Here is a 24398-nt window from a genome sequence, read left to right as displayed (position 1 = left end):
GTTAGTTACAGATTGCTACAGACTGTTCTATTTTTGACAGATTCTGTTTTTCGTGTGTTGTTTGCTTATTTTGATGCATCTATGGCTAGTAAAATAGTTTATAAACCATGAAGAAGTTGGAATACAGTAGGTTTAACACCAACATAAATAAATAATGAGTTCATTACAGTACCTTATGTGGTAGTTTTGTTTTCTTTCACTAACGGAGCCTATGAGATTTCCTGTTGAGTTTTGTGTTGTGAAGTTTTCAAGTTTTGGGTAAAGCTTTGATGAACTATGGAATAAGGAGTGGCAAAAGCCTAAGCTTGGGTATGCCCATGGCACCCCAAGATATTTAAAAATAGCCAAAAGCCTAAGCTCGGGGATGCCCCGGGAAGGCATCCCCTCTTTCGTCTTTGTTCATTTGTAACTTTAATTGGAGCTATATTTTTATTCGCCACATGATATGTGTTTTGCTTGGAGCGTCGTGTATTATATTAGTCTTTGCTTTTTAGTTTACCACAATCATCCTTTCTGTACACACCTTTTGCGAGAAGCCTACTTGATTGAAATTTATTAGAATACTCTATGTGCTTCACTTATATCTTTTGAGCTTGATAGTTTTTGCTCTAGTGCTTCACTTATATCTTTTAGAGCACGGCGGCGGCTTAATTTTGTAGAAATTGCTAGTCTCTCAAGCTTCACTTATATTATTTTGAGAGTCTTTTAGAACAGCATGGTATTTTCTATGGTTATAATTGGTCCTAGTATGATGAGCATCCAAGTTGGGTATAATAAAAACTATCATAGGAAGTGAATTGGATGCTATGATCAATTTGATACTTGATAATTGTTTTGAGATATGGAGGTAGTGATATTAAAGTCATGCTAGTTGGGTGATTATGAATTTAAAAAATTCTTGTGTTGAAGTTAGCAAGTCTCGTAAAATGCACGTATGGTTAAATTTGTGTAACAAATTTGAAACATGAAGTGTACCTGGCTTGTGCATCCTTATGAGTGGCGGTCGGGGACGAGCGATGGTCTTTTCCTACCAACCTATCCCTCTAGGAGCATGCGCGTAGTGCTTGGTTTTTGATGACTTCTAAACTTTTGCAATAAGTATATGAGTTCTTATGACTAATGTTGAGTCCATGGATTATACGCGCTTTTACCTTTCCACCATTGCTAGCCTCTTCGGTACCGTGCATTGCCCTTTCTCACCTTGAGAGTTGGTGCAAACTTCGCCGGTACATCCAAACCCCGTGATATGATACGCTCTATCTCACATAAACCTCCTTATATCTTCCTCAAAACAGCCACAATACCTACCTATTTATGGCATTTCCATAGCCATTCCGAGATATATTGCCATGCAAATTTCCACCATTCCGTTCATCATCATCATGACATACATTACTTTTGTCATATTTCCATTGCATGATCATGTAGTTGACATCGTATTTATGGCAAAGCCATCATGCATAATTTTTCATACATGTCACTCTTGATTCATTGCACCATCCCAGTACACGGCCAGAGGCATTCATATAGAGTCATATCTTGTTCTAGTTTCGAGTTATAATTCATATGTTGTAATCAATGAAAGTCTGATGATCATCATTATTAGAGCATTGCCCAAAAAAAAGGCCAAAAAAAGTAAGGCCAAAGAAAAAAAAAGTAAAAAAAGAAAAAAAGGAAAAAAAGAAAATAAATAAAAGGGGCAATGTTACTATCTCTTTTTCCACACTTGTGCTTCAAAGTAGCACCATGTTCTTCATGTAGTGAGTCTCATTTATTGTGCTTCAAAGTAGCACCATGTTTTTCATATAGTGAGTCTCATATGTTGTCACTTTCATATACTAGTGGGAATTTTTCATTATAGAACTTGGCTTGTATATTCCTACGATGGGCTTCCTCGAATGCCCTAGGTCTTCGTAAGAAAGCAAGTTGGATGCACACCCACTAGTTTTCTTTTGTTGAGCATTCATTTATAACTCTAGTGCATCTGTTGCATGGCAATCCCTACTCCTCATGTTGACATCAATTGATGGGAATCTCCATAGCCCGTTGATTATCCTCGTCAATGTGAGACTTTCTCCTTTTTTTTGTCTTCTCCACACAATCGCCATCATCATATTCTATTCCACCCATAGTGCTATATCCATGGTTCATGCTCATGTATTGCGTGAAGGTTGAAAAAGTTTGAGATTATTTAAGTATGAAACAATTGCTTGGCTTGTCATCGGGGGTGTAGAATTTGGGAACATCTCTGTGTGACAAAAATGAAGCATAGCCTAACTATATGATTTTGTAGGGATGAACTTTCTTTAGCCATGTTATTTTGAGAAGACATGATTACTTTTATTAGTATGCTCGAAGTATTACTATTTCTTTTGTCAATATGAACTTTTATTTTGAATCATTTGGATCTGAACATTCATGCCACAATAAATAGAATTACATTGAGAATTATACTAGGTAGCATTCCACATCAAAAATTCTGTTTTTATCATTTACCTACTTGAGGACGAGGAGGAATTAAGCTTGGGGATGCTTGATACGTCTCCAACGTATCTATAATTTTTGATTGTTCCATGCTATTATATTACCTGTTTTGGATGTTTATGGGCTTTATTTTACACATTTATACCATTTTGGGACTAACCTACTAACCGGAGGCCCAGCCCGTATTGCTGTTTTTTTGCCTATTTCACTATTTCGAAGAAAAGGATATCAAACGGAGTCCAAACGGAATGAAACCTTCGGGAGCGTGATTTTTGAACAAACGTGATCCAGAGGACTTGGAGTGCAAGCCAACAAGCAGTCGAGGCGGCAACGAGGGTGGAGGGTGCGCCCACCCCTACAGGGCGCGCCCCCTATCTCGTGAGCCCCTCGGGCGGCCACCGACGTACTTCTTCCTCCTATATATACCTACGTACCCCAAAAACATCCAGGGAGCCACCAAAGAAATATTTCTGCCACCGTAACCTTCTGTATCCGCGAGATCCCATCTTGGAGCCTTCGCCGACACTCTACCAGAGTGGGAATCGACCATGGAGGGCTTCTACATCAACACCATAGCCCTTCCGATGAGCTGTGAGTAATTTACCATAGACCTTCGGGTCCATCGTTATTAGCTAGTTGGCTTCTTCTCTCTTTTTGGATCTCAATACAATGTTCTCCCCCTCTCTTGTGGAGATCTATTCGATGTAAACTCTTTTTGCGGTGTGTTTGTCAAGATTCGATGAATTGTGGGTTTATGATCAAGTTTATCTATGAGAAATATTTGAATCTTCTCTGAATTCTTTTATGTATGATTGAGTTATCTTTGCAAGTCTCTTTGAATTATCAGTTTGGTTTGTCCTACTAGATTGATCTTTCTTGCCATGGGAGAAGCGCTTAGCTTTGGGTTCGATCTTGCGGTGTCCTTACCAAGTGACAGAAAGGGTTGCAAGGCATGTATTGTATTGTTGCCATCGAGGATAAAAAGATGGGGTTTATATCATATTGCTTGAGTTTATCCCTCTACATCATGTCATCTTTCTTAATGCGTTACTCTGTTCTTATGAACTTAATACTCTAGATGCATGCTGGATAGCGGTCGATGTGTGGAGTAATAGTAGTAGATGCAGGCAGGAGTCGATCTACTTGTCACGGACGTGATGCCTATATACATGATCATGCCTAGATAATCTCATAATTATTCGCTTTTCTATCAATTGCTCGACAGTAATTTGTTCACCCACCATAATAGTTATGCTATCTTTAGAGAAGCCACTAGAGAAACATATGGCCCCCGGGTCTATCTTTTAACATATAAGCTTTCAATCTACTTTTATTTGCATCTTTAGTTTTTGCATCTATATTATAAAACACCAAAAATATATTTATCTTATCATATTATCTCTATCAGATCTCACTTTCGCAAGTGGCCGCGAAGGGATTGACAACCCCTTTATCGCGTTGGTTGCGAGTTCTTTGTTTGTTTGTGTTAGTTCGTGGGACTTGTGAGGAGCCTCCTACTTGATTGATATCTTGGTTCTCAAAAACTGAGGGAAATACTTACGCTACTGTGCTGCATCACCCTTTCCTCTTCAAGGAAAACCAACGCAAGCTCAAGACGTAGCAACCGCCGTGTCGCCGCCATCCCTGTGCCATGAAGCCGAAGGCTCGCCTGCTCACGTCATCTGCAGTCCCTCCTCGCGATGCCACCGTGCTGCCAAGCACGTGAGCAGCTGGTGGAGCCGCGTCTATGCATGCAGCGTACGAAGAGGAGGACAAACGCGTGCTCCAGCACGCCGACGAGGAGGAACTAGTGTGTCATTGTCGTCTTTGCCTGCACGGAGGAGGCGCGCATGGTGACTGTCACGGCGGAAGCCGGTCACGCTCGCGCCGAGCCCGCAAACCAGGTGCAGACGCGGAATCTACCTTCGAGACCTTGAATGCCACGTGGATCCTGCAATCTGAAGGACCAATTTGGGTCAGTCGAGTCTTGTGAGCTGTTGGATGCAACATGGATGGATAGAAGGGCTTCTTCGACCTCCGAAATTGATGCATGGTTCATCTTCTCAGCCCGCCACACGCCTAACCGCCTGCCTCCACCGCCCTGTCCTTCCTTGAACCGCCTACCACCGCCATTCTCCCCCACCCCCATCATCCGTTTAACCCCGGGCACGATCCATTTTTTCCGGCGAACTGCATTCCACACCCAACACTCTTAAGATAGATCATGGGCACCCTGCCACCCTAATATAGATACTGGGGTAGCTTCTCTACCGTCTTCTTCCTTAGCTCCGTCGAACTTGTTTCACAAATCGACTGACCCAAATTATACTACTAGTACGAACGTATTAAGTACAGCAGGAACACGAAGATATGAGCAGTAGTACCAACTGCAGGAAGAACAGTAGTAAGACATAGTACTAGTACTACTGTATGTACTAAAGAGTTCAAATAACGAGAAAGAACATAAAGTTCAAATAACGAGAAAGAACATAAACATAGTTCTGTTGGGGGCTCAGCACAACACACCCCTAAAAATAAACTAAGCAACTAGTCCGCTTGACACTACATTAGAACCAACATGAGCGACGACAGTGCCACCTTACTCGGAGTCTGAGTCCACGTCCTCGACTTCGACCTCGTCCCTCTTCCTCTTCCTCTTCGCTAATGGTTCTTTGCTTGAACCGAACACTGGGCTCTGCTTCTTTGTCCAACCCTTGTAGATATTTAAACAAAGGTAGGCATCCGTTGCTGCGTACAGGATGTGATCATCATCTAATGTCTTCGACTCTCATGCATGATGAAACTCGTGGTGAGGTTTCTTCAGTTTAGCGTACGAAGGATCAATCATGGCTGCTGCCAGTGTCAGGATCGAAGGCTGAGAGGAGGACACCAATCTTGCCTTCTGGAGATCGAAGGGCTGCTCTACAATGAGGCCTATCTGACCCAGGACATCATTGTCGTTCCTAAAGTCTATAGTAATGAATTTCACTCTTTCATCCTTGGGGAAGTTCCTAAAATCCAGGCACTCAACGTCAGCATGGCATATGTGATTGACCAAGCACACATTATGTACGCAAACCTGGATCACGATGGGCTTCTTCTTCTCGGCCTCCTTTATAATCTTCTCTCTTTCCAGGACTATGGTGTACTCAACATCTAGCCCAACGACCCACTCATTCTTTGAACTGTTGAACACGCGTAGGAAGCGAGCAAGGCATGCTTTCACCATCACGGATCCACGTGTGTAGATGATGATGAACTCATTGTCGGTGATGGCTCTAACCTGATACTCATCTGCGACCATGGAGATTTGGGAGGCCATGGATTTTGGAGGAGGGTTAGGAGTAGTTGAACTGGTGTAATGTGAAAGGACGGGACGACTGGGAGGGAACTGTTGTAAGGTACTGTACTAGTAGAAGACGGGGACGAGTAGGGCGTGCGAAAAGAGTGGGGTTGTTGGCTTGCCCAATGGATAAACATCTGCAAGCCCCCAAAGAGTTCTCGAGTACTATGGGGGACCCACTAGATGTCATGTCTACTAGACCCATATCGTAGGCCTGACGGTATAGCTTCTGCCTGTTTGCATGCCATGCCGGCACGTGGATCTAACTTCACTTAATTCCGTCAACCGTCGCGCCTCCCACAACCTTGGCCTCCCTCGCACAGTCATGCCCTTTGAGTCTTTGACCAGCTATATATGAGCATTTTTTGCCTACTTCGCATGCATGATACTCCCTCTGGTCCTTTTACTTCCGTCAACCATTTGCAAAGTGTTTGACCAAATTTATAATAAAAATATCAATATCTACAATACTGATTATAATGAGTATAAGAACTATGTTTTATAGTGAGTATAAAAATATTGATTTGACATTGTGAATGTTGATACATTTTTCTATAAGTTTGATCAAAGTAGAGGTACATTGACTTTAGAGAAAACTTAAATGCACAATGCAGACTAGTTCCTCCGTCCAGGTGCGTGCCATGTCCTATCTAGTCATCACAACAAGATTAGCTATTAGAGTACTACTACCTCCCTTCTAGTTTAAAGGGCTCGATTCAAAAATTTCACCTACTCTTAGCAAGATAGAGGCGGTGGAATAGTTTTTGTAGTCTGCAAAAGTACTCAACTAATGTTGTCGTTCTTCACAAAAAATGTGTTCACCAATGCATTATCGCATTGCATGCATGCATGAACACTAGTTACTCTAACCCCCTCTCTTCTTTAATTCTTTGCCACATCAGCATGTTTGCTATTCCCGTGTGCATGATACCAGCTAAGATACCACCACTATGGCCAGCCTTTAATCATCGCATGCAATAATTTAGTGGACCTTGAAATATGAACATGTGTGGGGTGTGTATGTTTTTAGTGACTTGAGACTATACCTAGCTCGGCATGCAAGATGACTTATTATGCACCGTTCCCCATACCTGCAGGAAGCCCGTTCATCTCCAAATATTTTCCTCTCCATGTGTGAAAAAATATGCCTGCTAGACTCTCCTTCTCCCTCCGGCGGTCCCACCACTCCATCCCGTGTGGAAAATATCTGCATGCATGATTCTCCTCCCCCTGCGCTTGTCCAATCTGTTGTGACCAGCAATGTTTCCACCCATTCCCTCCTCCGTAATTTACTCCAACAAATATGCCCATGTAGCTGTTACGTTAATCACGCAACATATCTTACGGGACGCTGCTTCATTTACTTAACTGCAGGTGCATTGGGTCACTGGCATATGGGCCCAACAGGGCTCTGGCCCACATGTTAGTGATGCAACTATACCTGCAATTAAGTCAGTATAACTTAGTCCATATCTTGCGTAGGTGTGCCATTGCTCGCTATAAACACTGCGCCTCCCACAACATTCGGAAGAACGCTCACATTCATCCCTATCTCCTCCCCCTCCCTCTCACGTTGACCGCCATGGCATCGCCCCTCCCAAGCCCTAGGCGCCCCTCACTGCACCGCGTGGACGGTCACGTGTCCCCGTTCCGTTCCTCGCCGCTACAAGTCGAGGAGGACGCATGGTGTTCCACTCCTCGCCGCGATGCGTCGAGGTGGATGCATCGTCGTTCCCAATCTCGCCAGCACGCGCGTCGGAGGACGCGTCGGCTCCCCGCTACGAGGAGAATGCCGTGCTGCCCGCCGAGCCCCCCTAGCCTTGAGGAGCTTTGGAAAGAAATGGATGTTGCCTTGTGGGAGGCTTTGCCTCCGGCAGAGCACGCCAAAATAGAGGCGGAGAAGAAGGCCGAGGAAGAGAAGCGTGCCACGGGGCAAGCTGCCTGGCAGGTCTATGTCGCGTCCGAGAGAGTCAAGCAATTGGCACTTTGGCAGAAGGCTCGTGCGAGGGGTGGTGAGGGTGGCGGAGGACGCCCGTGCCAAAGCCCTGAGTGCAGTCAGGCCCAAGCGCCTCGTCTACGCTTGGCGGTATGTGGACCGGGTGCACGCTTCTAGCGAGGAGGAGTACATGTTGGCACCGGATCACCACACTGGTGAGATCGCGCTCGCCCGCCGGCAAGACGCCAATCAACACCTCGCGAGTTGCGAGGCTGAGGAAGAGGCGTTGTGTCGGCACGCTGGGAAACGACCACGCACGAGGGCACTCGTGCCGTGCCGCAAGCGCTCCTGCGAGCACCGTGGCTTTTAGTAGGAGTATAATTTAGTTTTGTAAGGCAATCTCATTAATTTTGGGACACAAATGATAAATCCTGAACATTTGGGAATTATTAGCGTCCTTAATTAAGTATGTAAAAGGGAAAGTTTGGAAACCTTGTGTATCCGCACGCATTTTGTAAGTACATGCATATAGCACAAACTTTACTATATACTATCGCACTACACGTCTCTCTCTATATATGCTTGCAGACTGTGCTACTCCCTCCATCCAGGTGAATAAGTCATCTTTGGTTGTGCTCCGTGACCAAGAAGGAGGGAAGACTTATACACCTAGACAGAGGGAGTACTAACATTACGATGTGGTTTTTGTAAAAGTATAAAAACAACACTAGTCAAGCTTGTGAAACGATTCAATGCAAAACAAATGCAAAAATGCTCATTTGATTGTTTACTTTTAGCTTCCTTCTCTGTGGTTATTTCTCTGTCGTACTTTGTACAGAGTATCTCACTGGTCAGAAAGGCATGCAAATTCCCAAACCGGTTCCTACACCCTGTATCGATTTTTTTGCCTAACAAGTTGTGTTGTGCAATTGGAATTCCAACTTTTGAGTACTACTACTAGTAGGAGTACAAGGGGCCAGTTCGTTTAGGCTTATAGATTAGTAATCCCATTACTACTACCTCTGTCCTGGTTTATTGGTCCCCATTGTAATCTATGTCAAATTTTGATCATAAATTTAACTAATGAAATGTTTGTGCATGTCACATGCACTAACATTTTATCAGTTAAATCTTTGGTCAAACTTTACCAGAAATTACAATGGTGACGAATAAACCAGGACAGAGGTACTAGTAGTAGTTTAGAAGCCCAAATAAATGAGTGAGGCGCTTTAATGTTACTCTCCACTATGACTAGTCTTATGGGAAAAGATGGGGAAGAGATGACTTATTTTTTAAGCCGCCAAAAGAACTGGCCCTAGGAGTAGTAGCTAGGTATACTAGCAGTGGTAGCTAGGGACCGAGTGTGCGAGATGAACTAGAGAAAGTAAATGCACGGAGATGAAATGCAAAAAAGACGGAGGGATGTGATGGTTGCTTGTCCGTTTATTTTACCAGACCACTTATTACTGGCAGTGGTTGGGTTTTTGGATATGACGGCTTTACTGCCGCGCCACAAGCGGGGTGAGACTCCCGTGCAGCGCCACCCTCTAAACTTGTACTACATTGGTCGTGGTTTATTAGTCCCCCATTGAATTTGACTGAAGATTTAACTGACAAAATGTTAGTGCATGTCAACAAAAACTATATCGCTGGATTCGTATTTGAACATAGTTTTCAATGATATAATTTTAGGTGACATGCATCGGCATTTATCGTACTATATATAATGTTAGTTCAATTTTTGGTCGTACTAATCTATAGTAAGGTGCTCATGCGTTGCACGGAAGAGTGAAATGCATTGATCGGGGAGTTGTTTATTTTGACAAAGGATGTGGGGGTCATCTCATGTGTGACGGTATCGATAGGTTTCTTCAGATATTATTTCATCTCTAGAGCTCACAAACATCCAGGTGAAATATATAAAAAAAGTATCTTTTGCAAACAAAAGCGTTCAACTATTCAGCCTGCATCCAAAACTTGTGAAGAAATTACACTTATTGTGCTTTGCAAGAAATGATCTTTAAGAATTATTTTTTGAGTATTGATTGTTATACATGTTGGCTACAGATGATATGGCACTTTCTTATAGTCAACAGTTGGCTATACTATTAAGTATTAAACATGCCCTTATACACCTAGACAGAGGGATTAAATAAGGATGACTTGGAAGGGGGCAGAGGAGATGGAAGAAATGGTTCATCGTAAGTCTTTCACCAGTACTGTAAAAAAATCACACATGGAAGATTCTAGACTAAACCATAAATGGATACACTTTTATTCATGCACGATACTCCAATAGAGCAAGATCATGCATGGAAGTCTCCACATGCTTAGACAGCGGATTACATTGAGCAAAGACTAATGATCAACATTTAACTTGGTAATGCATATGTCCAGGTGAACCTCCTTGGAGTCCATATGCACCGCGTTGGGGGTAAATCATACCATGTGTCTTCCATGTCCACATCGACATGAAGATCCCAGCTCTGCACAGTCCTAGTCAACATGATGGAGCCGGTGTCGCCGCCCACGTACCTCTGAGGGGTAGTAACAGTGAGCACGCACCTGTACATCGGCCTCGTGTTAGTGTCAGCGTAAGCGGTGTCGCCCCTGACGCACACTACAGAGACGGGGCGGCAGCCTATGAGGGCCTCGCTGGTGCCCACGATCAAGAGGAAGATGCTGTTGTCCTCCTCCGACACTAGCAGGAGGCAGTGATCCTCCAGCGACTCTGGCATGGTGAACCGGTAGCACATCTCGTACTTGATGTTCTTCGCCAAGGTCCAGTAGTGACCGCCACACACATCCGTGGGGTGAGGCACGATGTCCACCGGCAAGCCCCAAAACGACATTGGGCACTCATAGTAGTAGACGAAGGGCTCCTTGGAGGCATCGACCAAGCCATCCATGAAACGGGAGTGTTGTAGGGGACGTTGCGCCAGTTGAATATATGAGCAAGTTACTATGAGATTTAATCCGAATAAGCACAAAATAAATCATGATGGCTATAACAGAGATTAAACTAATCATATGGACTAGCATAGTAGATGAACATATAGAATCTAGGATACAGAGTAGAAACATGAATTCTACCACGATTTTGAACAGGAAGGACAGAAACACATACGTTGCAACGGGAGCAGCACCGTTGGCGTTGAGGTTGTCGCCCATGTCGTTGAGGAAGAGGTTGCCGAGGTCGGTGAAGTTGTCGCTGCTAGCAGTCGTGAGTGCGCTCCCCAAATTTCAACAGCGCCCGCCGAATGGAGCGGAGGAGGGAGTGGCTATAGGGGACGTTGCCGCCGCTGAATGGAGCGCAGGAGTTGCACACGAAGCAGTAGATGGTGCTCCTCCCTAAGTCTCTATCTCTACTCTTGTCTCTATCTCTACTAGTCTTCTTTGTTTTTTTACAACAAATTGAATAGTACTGTGTCGTCCGCTGCACGCCCGGCTGAAGACGCCTCCTCGCCTCCATCATCACCAACTGAGTCTTTATAGGAGTAGGAGTAGAGAAAAAACTGAATTGGTGATGATGGTGTGCCGTGCAATGCACAAGCATCTTGCTAATATTTTTTCATATAATTCCAAACACCACGTAGACATGGTTTTTGACCATTTTACAACTATGTTAGTATCATTGTTAGTGGTCAGCCGGTGTAAGTAATAGCCCCGGGTATTTTAACCTTTTTTTAGTAATGATATCTGGCGATTGTTCGCCACGAGCTCAATCCTCGCGAATCCCACATAACCGTTAGATTTCCATCCGACGGTGGCCTGTTTTTAAGCCATAGTATTTGACAAGGGGTTCATTATCCTTTTGCCCTAAGTGGTGTCCATCTGCTCAGTTTTGCCCTCAGATGCAAATTGTGCTCAGTTTTGCCCCTAGTCCGTGCGCACTGACTCGTTCTGTGAACTTTGGCGTCTCCGTCAGGTCAAAACTTTGACTCGTCCCTTACAGGTGGGACCAGGTGGCAGAGGCGGCCAATTTTATTCAGACCGTTGCACGCGTGGCTTGCGGGACCCAGCAGAGAGCCGTTGAGCATAGAGCCGTTGCGGGTGTGCTATATAAGTGGGCGACAGCGGCGGTGACCACGGCGACAGAGAGCACGGCGCTGACCACGGCGAGAGAGCGAGAGCACGATGGCGGTGGGAAGCTATGTGTGGAGGGCGCGGCAGTGGGAAGCTAGCTGTGGAGGGCGCGGCGACGTTGAGTTCCCGTTCGGCTCTGAGCTCCATGTCTTCCGCAAGCTCCCGCACCACCTCGCGGATGCAGAGCCGGGCGCGTGTGGAGATGCCTGTCTTCGTCTATCCGCGATGTCGCGCGAGCGTTTATCCGAGGGTTTCTCGCACACCGAGGAACCAGAATAGTATGTTCTACGTGTGTAGCAAGAATGGGATAAGAATTGGGGCAATTGCACCATTTTCATGGTCGGGATCTTTGAGCAATGGGTTAATCTGTTCCGTGTTCATGCAGGTGACATGCTTCTTTCTTTGGGTCGATGCTCTGGCCAAGACTCTGATAAATGAACTACAAGAAGAGCATGAAGAATGGTTGTGCATGCTGCCTCGAACCGCAGTGGCTGCAGCACGAGCTCCGGAAGAAGAGATGGAGGGCGAAGCACGCACTAACAGAGAGCTAGCTGTTGAGCTTAGGATGTTGAAGAAGAATGTTAGGAAGCTTGAAGATCAAGCACTACCAATACCCATTTGCAAATACTTTTGGGCATTTGTAGGTATGGTAATCGCACTGGTTGTAATGTTGAACATGTATGGAAAGGCATGAACTATGGAGGAATTTGTAACCTTGAAATTGTATGAGAAATTCACCTACTTTAAATGTTGGTCAAAGTTGTTTAAATGTTGAGAAAAAGACAAGAAGTGACCAACATTTAAATATGTTGAAAAAAGGAGAAGAAATGAGGAATCCAGAAACTTTTGATCAATGAAATGCAGCTAATGAATTATTCTAGAGCCAAACAATTAAGGTTAGAAATTTTTTGGAGTTGTTAAATATTTAATAGCAATTTAAGTAATCCAATTCAAATACACCGTGATTTAAATCAAAGACCAAAATGTCATGGAAAATGTGCCTCGGCTCTGGTAGAGGTTTACACCTAGTGCCAAAATAAATGAACAATTTTTAAGGGCATTACATTGAGTAAAAACTAATTTGTCTAAAAATGAAGGGTGGAAAATGCACAAAAAATTGGTGCGGCTGGGGACTCGAACCCAGGACCGCGTGGGTTTGTGGTGTTTAGGGCTGTGATAGTAACCGCTAGGACAGATGGCAAGAGTTTGACATGGGTAGGGAAGGAAGGTATAGATAGTGAGACTGTGAAATTTGTCAAAAATAAATAGTGAGACCATGAATGTTTGCACACGCGTGAGAGTGGTTTTCCTTTGTTTTGCACTGAAATTTTGGAGGGTTGGAAGGTTGAAAACGTATGTTTGCGCCGCCACGTGGTTTTGGTTAGAGTGGCACTTGGTTTAGTGTTAGAGTGGCACTTGGTTTAGGATTTAAAGGGAATAAATTTGCATGTTAGTTCATGACTTATTTTTTTGAATGAAACGGAGGGCTTCTCACCCCCTCCGGTTTTCATTAATGAAAACCACAAGTTCTCGAGCTTCATGACTTGGTTTAGGGAAGAAATTATATGTTTGGGCACAAACATTTTTTAACACACATAATAAACCCTAATAAATAACTTAGATAAGATGCAACACAAGTACCATTACAATAATAAGTTCACGGACAGTTCACGGACACATGACAAGACACAACACGACATAGAAAGCAACAAATAAAAAACGAAACAGTCTTCATCTTGACCTCCTCCTTCCACTTTGGCCGCGCGCGCCCCTTCAACACCGTCTTCATCTTCACACCTCCTCCTCGTCGTTGTAGGGAAGGGAGTGCATCCCGGCTGGAGTGGGGAAGATGCTCTCGTAGTTGGTGTAGATGTTGTAGACGGTGAAGAAGATGGCCTCGCAGCCGCACCAAAAGACTTGGCCGAGGAGCTCGCGCGCGTCAAACGGGTTGGTGAAAGTGAGCGTGAGCAGTAGGAGGATGCTGCCACGGTCACAAACCTCATTGAGGGTGAACATCCTCGGCGAGCCCCGTGGGAGGTGGGCATAGCCGGCTCTGAGGAAGGCACGGGTGAGTTCGACGAAACCCCTCCACCTTGAAATAGGCCACACACGGAGCTCCCTCTCCACGAGCACGCACGGTGGGTAGCGCAGCTCCGGCACGACAGGCGGATGGCTGAAGGTCGGCCCATTGAACCGCATGGTCTCGCTTGGGGAGGGCTTCGTCGATTGGGTGTTTGAAGTTGGAGAGAATGGATCGGATATGGCTTATGGGTGGGAGAGGAAGATAGGCACCCCTTTTATAGGCCTGTGGGTGGGAGAGGAAGAGAGAAAGGATGAGAACAGTGTGTGTGTGAATCCAAATGCGTGTGGGTATCCGGACGCGTGTGTGTATCCGTTACGCTTTGCACTCTTAAATTTTTGCACAAAAATTATGCATGGGGCGCGTGCGTGCATTTGAATCACTGCATAGCTCTTTGACCGGACGGTGCATCTGACTCGCTGCCCTGAACCACCTAGCTGGCCTCACTAGCCTAGCACGCCTAGCGCGCCTCGCTCGCCTTGCTTGCATGCATGCACGTCGCAGCCTATGCACGTCACAGCCTCCCTCGCATGCAAACCCACACCGCAGCCTATGCACGTCGCCGCCTCCCATGCATGCATGCAAGGCCTAGAAACGCTGAGACGGGCTATTTACTGCCGTCTCAGGCCGAGACAATGAGACAGCCCAACGCTCCATCCAGCGCGTCCGGTATTTCTTTAAAAAAAGAATCTCCCAGCCAATCATATTGTATCTCGCGGATCGTCCCCCTCCTCCCCGCAGATTCCCTCTAGAAGGGTTAGATCGACGGCCCTTGTTCAGCGCTAGGGTTAGATGAACGGTCCTGGTTCAGCGCTAGGGTTAGCGGGGTTTGGGAGGGGTTTGGAGCAGTCAAAGCTATGTTTGACCAGATTTCAAATCAGCATAATGAATTAAATAAAAATCAGAAAAATAAAAAACCTGCGCACATAGTCTTCTTATGTCATATACTAACGATTTAAGTTGATAAACAAGGTTTACATACATTTAAACGATAAGTTCATGTGTATTGTATGATATCTCGAGTATCTCAAACTCTCTTGTATGAAGTGAAGAGAAGTGTTTTGGGGAAATAAACATGAAAATTTCAAAAAACTCACCACAGCTTCATTTTAGAGTGACTAAGAAGGAACCAGGCTTAGTTTTTCATTCTGATGTTTTACACTTGTTTAAATCTTGGTCAAAGTTAAGTTTGACCAAAATTCAAATGAGCAAAACAAATTAAAAAATCAAAAAATGGAACAACCAGCGCACATAGTCCGTATATATAGAATATATAGAATATATGTTTAAGAAAGTTATTTGGCTGATTTAGACAAGGTCGAAAAAAACCTTGCTTAGAAATGAGGTCGTTTACCCTACCTTTGGACCCCTCATTTTAGCACATTTTTCATGAAAATTTCAAAAACCTCAACACAACTTCATTTTGGATTGACTAAGAAGGATCTTGGCTTAGTTCTTCAAATGTTTTAGACTTGTTTAAATCTTGATCAAAGTTAGGTTTGACCAGAATTCAAATGAGCAAAACAAAATTCAAAAAAATCAAAAAAAGGAAAAACCATGTGCTCATTCAAACATCATCCAACCGATTTAAACATCATGTCAAACATAGTTCTAACATAGGTCCAACATCATCCAACAGAAACACAACATTATTCATAATGTTTCATAATTATTCATATATAGCGTTCGGGCTTCTGTCTGTTCCTTGAGCTTCTTGCCATCACTTTGCTCCTCGTGCACCTTGTGCTCATTGCTTCTTCTCTTCTCCTCTTGGTTGTCGGTACCTTGTGCGTCTTCTTCAAACCTATCATTGAGCTGTGCAAAACATAAAGGGTAATGAGATCATGTCAAGTGACCCATAAATGTATAGTAGTATTTGACCCTTGCAAGATTTACATACCTAGCAGAACTCACAACAACAGAAGGTTGGTCACCATTTGGAGCCTCACTTGGATCATCATTTGGAGCCTCACTTGGATCACCATGATCATCATTTGGAGCCTCACTTGGATCCCCATGATCACTATTTGGAGCCTAACTTCGATCACCATTTGGAGCCTCACTTGAATCATTATTTGGAGGATATTTTGGATCATCGTCAAAATCATGCGGCTATGACCATCATCATTTTGACCCTCGTCAAAATCCTCATCTGATGCAACCGGCTGCTGTCCATCATTTTCATCATCTGTTGAGGCAACCGGCTGCTGACCAACATTTTCATCGAAGCCTCATCGAAACTCTCTCCGAACGCTGGATCTATTGTGTTATTACAATACTTACCGAAATGACCAGACCCACCACATCTTGTGCACTTACGCTTCCTCGCTCCAAGTCCAGCTCCTTCACTGCGAGGTCTGATTCGACTCTTCCTTGGTCTACCTGCTACTCTCTTCAGAACTGGAGTGCAAAGCTTGAATCCAGGGTCCACCATGTCCCATTGTTGTTTTCCCTTCATAGCAGGCAAGGCATAAGCATATGTGGATTTGAACCTTGCAACAGAGTAGTAATCATTCACATATTGCTGAATGTTCCCTGCTGGACCTGGGAGAGAAGTGATGAAAAACAAGGCATGAATGCATGGCAACCCAGTTATCTGCCATTGTCTACAACTGCAAGGTCTAACTTCTAAATCCACCGGATATCTCCATTCCCTCTTCTCTTTATCCAAATATGATATCTCTGCTGTGGTACCCGAGCAAAGAGTCATGTTCATTTCCAAGCCTGTTGTTTTCTGCTTCAGTTTATTCATCACGGCAGGGATGATAATGTGGCCCATGAATTTTGCCTCGGCTATTCCTGCACGATAATGAAATTTCTGCATGTATTCTATCCTTATCATGTCCAGCAAATCCACCACATAATGACCCTTTAGTTTCCGGATCGTTGAGTTGAAAGACTCTGCTAGATTATTGTGCACATAGTCAACTTTGCTCAGTTCACTGAATTGGCTTCTGGCCCACAACTTGGAGTGGTGTGTTTCCAAGTATTCTTTCACTTTGGGATTCATGTATAACTGCCTCAAGTGGGAGTTGTGCTTCTTCACAGTGCAAGTCAAAGATGCTGGCCATAAATTGTCGGTATACACCTTTCCTTTGAATTTCTTCATGAAATTTGCAGCAACATGACGCATGCATTCCCTATGCTCTACTCTAGGGAACACATTGTCCACGGCCACTTCTAAACCTTTGCAGGCATCTGTATGAATGACCAACCCATTGGGATGTGCAATAGCCCGACGCAGATTATGCAAAAACCAAGTCCAGCTCTCCTCAGACTCTGTCTCCAGCACACCGTAGGCAACTGGAAATGCAAAACTGTGTGTATCAACTACACAAGTTGCTACTAACTATCCTTTAAACCTCCCTGTGAGAAAAGTGGCATCAATAGTCAAATAAGGCCTGCAACCTGCCAAAAAACCCCGGCGACAAGCCTCAAAGCAGACAAAAACCCTCCTAAAGCATTCCTTGGTCTTTGTCACTCCCCTGAATGAGTACTCCATGGTGTGGTGATCAATATCTACAATACTACCTGGGCTTGTCCTCTCCACTTCACCTTTGAATGAATACAACAATTGAAAACTTTCCTGCCAGTTACCATAAATAGAATCCATAACATGTTGTTTACCATTGAACAACCTCATGTATGGTAAATCTATCGTGAATTCATCTTTGATGTTCTTCTGCAATTCCTTTGGACCCACTTGTCCTTCCTAAGGGTTGATTCCTGGCATGTGTGCTTAAAAGGGTTCACTTTGACCTGAACATTAGTGCTATTTCACATTCTAGATGCGAGCAACCTCCATGGACAACCCTCAGTCGGACAGTGCACTCTGTAACGTACTTGATCGCTCTTATCAACTTTGAATGTATGTTCTACCTTGATGCAGTATGTCACAAGTGCATTTCTACACTTATTCATGGATGCAAAAACTGTACCTTCTTCTATATGAGGGTTCAAAGGGTCCCATTCAACAGCTGCAAGGTCTTCGTCCTCACCCACCACGTCATCATCCACACGGACTGCATTGTGAGCCTCATCTTGGTTATCAGCCCGAGGTGCCCGTCGTAAATTCCGAATAACATCAGAATATAGCTTCTCTTCATCAACCCCAGAATTGTAGTCATCAGGCTCCACTTCAAGGGGGACCCTACTACTGTTGCCTACACTTGTCGAGCCACCACGTCACCGTGCACCAACTGAACTTTTCTGGCTAGAGATGCCATTACGACGACTTGGTTCTCCCCGAGATGTTGCACCCGTCATCCTAGGTCCAAATGCCTGCTCAAGAACAACTTGCAGCCTCACATGAAAATTATGTTTCTCTTTATGCCTAACAAACATGGTAGCTAGCTCTTCATCATTACTAACTGTCACCCATTTCTTTTCCCCATCATAGTGTTTGTATACCTCTTCATCAAGCAAACCCCAAGGATATTGGCTACAAATTACCTCCCCAAATTGTCTGAAACTCCAATTACTAGCCATTGGAAACCGATAATCAAAACCTCCTTGGTATTTCTTCTGATCCTTTGCATCGAACGTGTACCGGTCCCTTCTAATGTGCATCAAGAAAGCAAACGGCAACTCCATCCTAACCAGCGAAAAATAGAGACGCAATTAGCACAACTAAGCTCAATCTAAACAGGAGGCGAGACTTACCCCTCGGGAACCCAGTCGTGGACGCGGTGGATCTCCGGCCCGATGCCTGCCTCGCCAGATACTCCGGGGTCGCCGCTGCTCTCCATTTCGCCCTAGGGTTCTTCCTCCTAGTTCAAATAGCTCAAGCAGCCCCCCACCTTTGAGCGCTCCGGCCGGGCGCACGGAAGGAGGCCACGCCATGGGTCGAGCAGGTGGCGGGCGCCCCACCCGTGGCATCACAGGAAGGTGGCGGGCATCGCACACTACTAGGGAAAAGCCTATACACAGAATCTTATCAGCAGCGCGCTTTAAAATAACGCGCTGCTGCTAATTAGCAGTAGCGAGATCAAGCATAACGCGCTGTTGAAATAAATATAGCAGTAGCGGGCCCGCTCAAGGACGCGCTGCTGCTATAATTCCCACGAGGCCGCCGCGAGGCTAGTTATAGCAGCAACGCGTTGTAACGATGAGCGCTACTGCTACATAGCATAGTAGCAGCGCATTTCGCCAATAAGCGCTACTGCTAAGTTTACTACCAAAATTTAGTCCCACCTCGCTCCGTGAAGAGAGTTTCTACCACCTTAAATATGTTACTTCTCAAACTTTGACAAGCACTTGGTCTTCATTGAACTCTGTGTGTACAATTTGTGGCTGCAATATGAGTCTTCACCGGTTCCTAAACAGGTGAGGACTCATATTGACAAATCAGATTGTACACAAAAAGATCGTTGATGATCAATGTATTTTTGATACACTGAACTAAGTCTATTTTTACATGCTGACACATAGCAGTAGCGCTTCTTTGTGAAAGGCGTTGCTGCTAGGTAGTTTAGCAGTAGCGTCTCTCTCTATGGAGCGCCACTGCTAAGCCATTCCATCTCCTACCCCCCATCTCCTCTATCAGATCCACTCACAGTCACACACTCACTGGATCCCCTCTCAATCCCCCGCGCCGGTCCTCCCCCGTCGCCCCTCCCCCCTCTGCACCGCTGTCACCTCCTCCTCCTTGCTGTACTCGGTCCCGGCCTCCTCCTCCGTCCTCCCTCCACTCGCCGCTGGCCGGCCCCTCCTCGCTCCGCCTTCCTCCTCATCCTCCCTCCACTGGCCGCCGGCCGGCCCCTCCTCGCTCTGCCTCCCTCCTCCGTCCTACTCTCTTCTCCCTCCTCGAGTCGCCCCTCCTTCTCCCTCCCGCCTGCTGCATTTTGATTTAGTAGGCTAGTTCATATGCAGCATTTTGATTTAGTTGATACGATTTAGTTGATTTCGTAGGCTAGTTCATTTAGTTGATTTAGAACATTTTCATTTAGATGATTTAGTAGTCTAGTTCATTTAGTTGATTTAAAACATTTTGATTTAGTTGATTTAGTAGGCTAGTTCATTTAGTTGATTTAGTATGCACCATTTTATTGTTATTTTTTCTGTACATGGATAGGTACGTAGTTGCTTTTGTTTTTTTAATAAGTTACTTTTTGGCAAAATGTAGGTGGTACCTTGTCATCAAATTGCTTCTCACGGAAGAACCAAAAATATCACATGCTACTGTTTTTCTTTCCTGTGAAGTGGATCATTAATCCTTTGCTCATATTGCTTTAGGAAAAATGGCGCCACCACCACCACCACTATGTCGACTATGCAAGTCAAGGTGCGCCAGCAGCCTTGCAACTGGCAAGCTGTTTGGCATCTACTTCCAGCCGAGTTTTTGTCATGCGGCGGTAAGAAATTAGATGAAATGTAATAACTATTTTATTTTTAGTGTTGTCATTACTTTTGCTTATTTTACAAAGATCGTCCCATGCAATGTGAGGTTGAAATTCAACAAGCTGACAGGAGATACTGTGACATTTGAGGCTCCTGGGGGCCGTAGACTATGGAGGTCGAGAAAGGATGCAATATGTCGCAGATGGATGGGCCTGTTTCGTCACTCGCATGCGTCTTACTGGTGGTGAGTTGATCAGCTTCTCCTTTAGAGCAGAAAGACCCAAGCTGGTTGTCATTTATCTCAACCTGGTGGAAGATGATGAAGATGACGAAGATGATGAAGATGATGAAGATAATGAGGACCACTCGATGAAGATGATGAGGACCCACTTCATGAAGCCATCGTAGCTCAAAGAACAAGGCTGAGCGAGGAGGAGGTATCTAACCTGTGGGACATAATTCCACCACGTGCTGACTTTGTCGGGGTGCCATTCGTGACCTGCCTGACAAATACCATGGTTGATCGACATGATATGGTATGTTATACTTACAAATGCAAATTATCCGATGAAATACTTAGTGTATAGTCCAATGATATGGTATGTTGTGTGGAATCTAGTCGATGATATGTTTTAGTGTAGAGTTTGATCACATGCTTATTAGTGTAGAATCTAAGGAAACTATTAATAGAGTAGATAATCCATATGTACTTATTTGCGAGGCTATTTATTAATTGATATGTTTTTCTTATTAAGAAATTGGCAAAGAGCATATCTATGAGTTATGGTATCAAGCCTGATGAAGAAGGCTCAGCTGGACTACGCCTTACTGTAAGTGGCTCTGTCACAACCTGTACTTTCCGCCTGGACACAGGCGGTCGCACACACTTAAACTCGGTTGGGTGGAAGAAATTCCTCGATGGCAAGAATCTTCGTGTTGGACAGGCGATCCTAATTACTATCAGGAACACCAACCGCCCAGGCTTGAGGATGATGATTGTCTTCAATATCATCTAGAACTACATATGTGTGTGTGGCTACATCATCTAGAACTACATATGTGTGCGTGGCTATATCATCTAGAACTACATATGATGATCATCGTTGATATCATTGATACGTCTCCAACGTATCTATAATTTTGGATTGTTCCATGCTATTATATTACCCCTTTTGGATGTTTATGGGCTTTATTCTACACATTTATATCATTTTTGGGACTAACCTACTACCCGGAGGCCCAACCCGTATTGCTATTTTTTTGCCTATTTCAGTATTTCGAAGAAAAGGAATATCAAATGGAGTCCAAACGGAATGAAACCTTCGGGAGCGTGATTTTTGGAACGAACAAGATCCGGAGAGCTTGGAGTGCAAGTCAAGAAGCTCCCAAGGACCCCACGAGATAGGGGGCCGCCCCCCCTGTAGGGCGCGCCCCCTGTCTCGTGGGACCCTCGGGCGTCCACCAACGTACTTCTTCCTCCTATATATACTTACAGACCCCGAAAACATCCAGGAGCACCACGAAACACAATTTCCACCGACGTAACCTTCTGTATCCGCGAGATCCCATCTTGGAGCCTTTGCTGGCACTCTGCCGGAGGGGGAATCGACCACGGAGGGCCTCTACATCAACATCCTTGCCCCTCCGATGAGTTGTGAGTAGTTTACCACAGACCTACGGGTCCATAGTTATTAGCTAGATGGCTTCTTCTCTCTTTTTTGGATCTCAATACAATGTTCTCCCCCTCTCTTGTGGAGATCTATTTGATGTAATCTCTTTTTGCGGTGTGTTTGTCGTCATCCGATGAATTGTGGGTTTATGATCAGATTTATCTATGAATAATAATGGAATCTTCTCTGAATTATTTTATGTATGATTGACCTATCTTTGCAAGTCTCTTCGAATTATCAGTTTGGTTTGGCCTACTAGATTTGTCTTTCTTGCCATGGGAGAAGTGCTTAGCTTTGGGTTCAATCTTGCGGTGTTCTTACCCAGTGACAGAAATGGTTGCAAGACACGTATTGTATTATTGCCATCGAGGATAACAAGATGGGGTTTATATCATATTGCATGATTTTATCCCTCTACATCATGTCATCTTGCTTAATGCGTTGCTCTATTCTTATGAACTTAATACTCTAGATGCAGGCAGGAGTCGATCGATGTGTGGAGTAATAGTAGTAGATGCAGGCAGGAGTCGGTCTACTTGTTATGGACGTGATGCCTATATACATGATCATGCCTAGATAATCTCATAACTATGCACTTTTCTATCAATTGCTCGACAGTAATTTGTTCACCCACCGTAATACTTTTGCTATCTCGAGAGAAGCCTCTAGTGAAACCTATGGCCCCCGGGTCTATCTCTTATCATATTTTCTTTCAATCTTCTTTTATTTGCATCTTTACTTTTTGCATCTATATTATAAAATACCAAATATATATTTATCTTGTCATACTATCTCTATCAGATCTCACTTTCGTAAGTGGCCGTGAAGGGATTGACAACCCCTTTATTGCGTTGGTTGCAAGTTCTCAGTTTGTTTGTGTAGGTGCGTGGGACTTTTGAGGAGCCTCCTACTGGATTGATACCCTGGTTCTCAAAACTGAGGGAAATACTTATGCTACACTTGCTGCATCACCGTCTCCTCTTCGAGGAAAACCAACGCTAGCTCAAGACGTAGCAAGAAGGATTTCCGGCGCCGTTGCCGGGGAGATCTTCGCTCAAGTCAAGACATACCAAGTACCCATCACAAACTCATCTCCCTCGCATTTACATTATTTGCCATTTGCCTCTCGTTTTCCTCTCCCCCACTTCACCTTTGCCATTTTATTTGCCCTCTCTTTCCCAATCTCTTCTCTCTTTTGCTTGCCGTTTCGTTTGCTCATTTGGTTGGAGTAGATACCTATTTATTGCTAAGTAGAACTTTAGATCTATGGATCCTTATCCGCTTGCTAATATTTGTAAGAGATCCAATTATGATGAACCAATTGCTAGTGAGTTTTGTGCACTAGATTATCTTTATAAAGCTTTGCTTGAAATTTGTGAATCTGAAAACTATGATGAAGTAATTTATGAAGAGATTCACGATAACTCCTTGAATAAAAAGCATGATTGCAATGATTTTCCTATAAATTCTCTTAATGTCAATTGTGCTAATAATATGCAAAACCCTAAGGTTGGGATGCTAGTTTTGCTATGTCTACTACTTGTTTCAATGATCATGATTGGGGTGATTCTTCTTATAACCTTGAAAATTTATTTAAGCCCCATGATGAATATGAGATTGATAATAGTATTTGTGATAATATTGAAATTGGGTTTGGAAGAGTGTCAACTTTAGATCCCACATATTTGGAGTATGTTCAATCTTATGATATTTTTGATAAAAGTGGGGTCGGAAAGGTCATGACTTTAGTTAATGTTAATCCCACTATCTTGGAAGAGTGTCAACTTTGCATGCAGGTGGATCATGTTGAGAATATGTTTTGTGATAGCTATTTTGTTGAATTTGCCTATGATCCTACATGTAATTATTATGAGAGAGGAAAATAGGGTCGTTGAAAATTTTATCTTATTAAATTACCTCTCGTCATGTTGAGATTGCTATCGTCTCTTTCTTCTTCCTTGCATATGCTAGTTTTTGCTTGCCTTGCAAATTTGTTTGCTTATAATATGCCTATTCATAGGAAGTATGTTAGAGTTAGATGTGTTTGTCACATGTTTTATGATGCTCCCTTTATGCTTCAATTCTTGTCTTTCATGTGAGCATCATTGAAATCTCAACGCCTAGCTAGGGGCGTTAAACGACAGCGTTAGTTGGGAGGCAACCCAATTTTCTTTATGTTCTTTGTTTTTGTTCCTGTTTAGTGTTAAATATTTAATCTACTCTCTGTTTATATGTGTTTTTATCTTTTAGTTAGTGTTTGTGCCAAGTAGAACCTATAGGATAAACTATGATGATAGTTGATTTGATTCTGCTGAAAAACAGAAACTTTGCGCTCACGAGAAAAAATTCAATAAATCACAGAGACGTGATTTTGCCTTGATTATTTTTGCCGATGATCAACAAACAAATTTTCCAGTACGTCCTATTTTGGTAGGATTTTTAGAGTTCCAGAAGTTTGCG

Source organism: Triticum dicoccoides, chromosome 4B (assembly GCF_002162155.2).
Source record: "Triticum dicoccoides isolate Atlit2015 ecotype Zavitan chromosome 4B, WEW_v2.0, whole genome shotgun sequence".
Taxonomy (NCBI): domain Eukaryota; kingdom Viridiplantae; phylum Streptophyta; class Magnoliopsida; order Poales; family Poaceae; genus Triticum; species Triticum dicoccoides.
This window is presented reverse-complemented; position numbering follows the sequence as displayed.